Source organism: Eucyclogobius newberryi, unplaced genomic scaffold, assembly GCF_026437365.1.
Source record: "Eucyclogobius newberryi isolate DKJ021-1_F unplaced genomic scaffold, fEucNew1.0.hap1 SCAF_13, whole genome shotgun sequence".
Classification (NCBI taxonomy): domain Eukaryota; kingdom Metazoa; phylum Chordata; class Actinopteri; order Gobiiformes; family Gobiidae; genus Eucyclogobius; species Eucyclogobius newberryi.
In genome coordinates, this window is record NW_027315757.1 from 9846637 (window position 1) to 9849112 (window position 2476).

The 2476-nt window shown below is 49.5% G+C and overlaps 1 protein-coding gene across 3 annotated transcripts in view; it reads right to left on the reverse strand.

The window, feature by feature from the left end:
• Positions 1-1482, reverse strand: part of epn2 (epsin 2) — a 19885-nt gene extending 18403 nt beyond the window's left edge. For all 3 annotated transcript variants that reach the window (XM_072442510.1, XM_072442509.1, XM_072442508.1), the window contains exon 1: positions 1258-1482. The gene's annotated coding sequence lies outside the window, so the exon portion shown is untranslated. The remainder of the gene's footprint in view (positions 1-1257) is intronic.
• Positions 1483-2476: the final 994 nt, after the last annotated feature.

Here is a 2476-nt window from a genome sequence, read left to right on the forward strand (position 1 = left end):
AAACACCCATTTGATTCATTAAAACAATAATTAGAGCTGAATTAGTGTCCTCTGGCTGTGATTGTACCTGGCCAGTCTCATTCAGCAATGACACAGCTCATCTGAGAGAACAAGAAATCCCTGCCAGCCATATTTACTCCTCTGATTCTGTTTTTTAATTCCTTTTTCGATATCACCACAGACAAAAACGCGTTATAGCAGAGTTTATCGACGAGGGTGACGCATGCACTGGGACCGACAATGGACAAAGCCGAGCCCTTTCTCACCCCACCTTCCTTTTAGTGCACCCTACCTTCCTTTTAGTGCACCCTTTCCTCTGCAAGTACACTCAGATTAACACCACTACTCAAATTATAATAGAGTTAAAAAGTCGTGTTTATTTACCAAGAGGAGGAGGACGGTAACGGCAAAAACAACAGTAAATAAAGTAACGAGTCATGCGTGAAAATGCGAACAGGTTTGCGCGCACCCGAAACGCACGCAGGTCACAAATCTCAGCGTTTGACTCGTTTCATCGCACCAAAAAACAACCTTAACCCGGGGCGTTTCACGTAAATTTCCAAACCGCTTTATTTTTGCATAATCTGTTGTGAGCGGAGAATAAATAGTAAAAGCGGCAGCGCAGGTTTTTGGGGGACATAAGCACTTTACAGGAGACAGAGGAGAGTCACAAGTTGTTGCGAAAGATTATTAATGAGCGAGGATCGAAAGAAGGATGTGAAAATGTCATGTTGAAACAGCTAAAGTATTTTAAAAAAAAACTACAGCTATTGCCAGAATTAGACGACTCCACCGAACACCGCCTTTCCTTTTCTTTGAACTGTTAATGCGGTTCAGTTAAACGCATGTCTGGTCAAAGTCTCAGCGCTTTGGAGCCTTTAGATTTTGTTCATTTATTAGCACTTTAGAGTTTGATAAAAGTTGGCTCGAGGCTAGCTCCACTCCTGTTGTGTTAGCAGAGCAACAGCAGCGCCTCTTGTCCACATAAAACTAACTCTCCATCGCTTCAACTTCATTAAACTGGGGTTCGACGCGCACCTCGACTCAACTACGACAAAGGAGCCAATAACTTTACTAAAAAGAACAGTTTTACACCGGTCCTTTGCGCTGCGAGGAGCCACTAGCATGCTAGTTAGCAGTAGTTGGGCTAGCCGGTGAAAAGGGGTGCTCGGCGGAGACATCACCAGCCCCGAATAACACAGGACACTGTTGGGGAAACAAAACAAATCAAAATCGAGCTTAAACTGACTAACTTACCGTGTGCCGTGGTGTGCTTTCCGTCAATGTCAGTCCAGTGGTACTAAAATATGATCGAGCTGCTATAATCCCACAAAAACAACAAAGATGATGTACTTATTTGGGCGCCCAAGGAGCTTGTTGCGCCTTCGCTTAGCTATATTTTGCTAATGCTAAGCCAGCTAAGCCAAGCTACACGTAGCCTATCTCCTCCTCCAGAACATGGCGGGCGTGGAGGGAGGGGAGGCTGTGTAGGGTGTGACTACCGCGGATCCACTGACTACAGCAGGGGCAGGCTGAGGGGAGCTGTCTGACCAGGGTGTAGGCTGAGGGGAGCTGTCTGACCAGGGTGTAGGCTGAGGGGAGCTGTCTGACCAGGGTGTAGGTTACTGTCTGACCAGGGTGTAGGCTGAGGGGAGCTGTCTGACCAGGGTGTAGGTTACTGTCTGACCAGGGTGTAGGCTGAGGGGAGCTGTCTGACCAGGGTGTAGGTTACTGTCTGACCAGGGTGTAGGCTGAGGGGAGCTGTCTGACCAGGGTGTAGGCTGAGGGGAGCTGTCTGACCAGGGTGTAGGTTACTGTCTGACCAGGGTGTAGGCTGAGGGGAGCTGTCTGACCAGGGTGTAGGTTACTGTCTGACCAGGGTGTAGGTTACTGTCTGACCAGGGTGTAGGCTGAGGGGAGCTGTCTGACCAGGGTGTAGGTTACTGTCTGACCAGGGTGTAGGCTGAGGGGAGCTGTCTGACCAGGGTGTAGGTTACTGTCTGACCAGGGTGTAGGCTGAGGGGAGCTGTCTGACCAGGGTGTAGGCTGAGGGGAGCTGTCTGACCAGGGTGTAGGTTACTGTCTGACCAGGGTGTAGGCTGAGGGGAGCTGTCTGACCAGGGTGTAGGTTACTGTCTGACCAGGGTGTAGGTTACTGTCTGACCAGGGTGTAGGCTGAGGGGAGCTGTCTGACCAGGGTGTAGGTTACTGTCTGACCAGGGTGTAGGCTGAGGGGAGCTGTCTGACCAGGGTGTAGGTTACTGTCTGACCAGGGTGTAGGCTGAGGGGAGCTGTCTGACCAGGGTGTAGGTTACTGCCCAGAGAATGGAGAGCCACTACCACAGTGCAGACCCTTTCATCCTCTCAAGTTGCATTACCCTATGAGTGACATGCAACAGGGCACAACACATGACTGTTCTGCACAATCATTTTTCAAAGCTCTGGAAACTATAAATGCCACATCGTGTTAATTGAA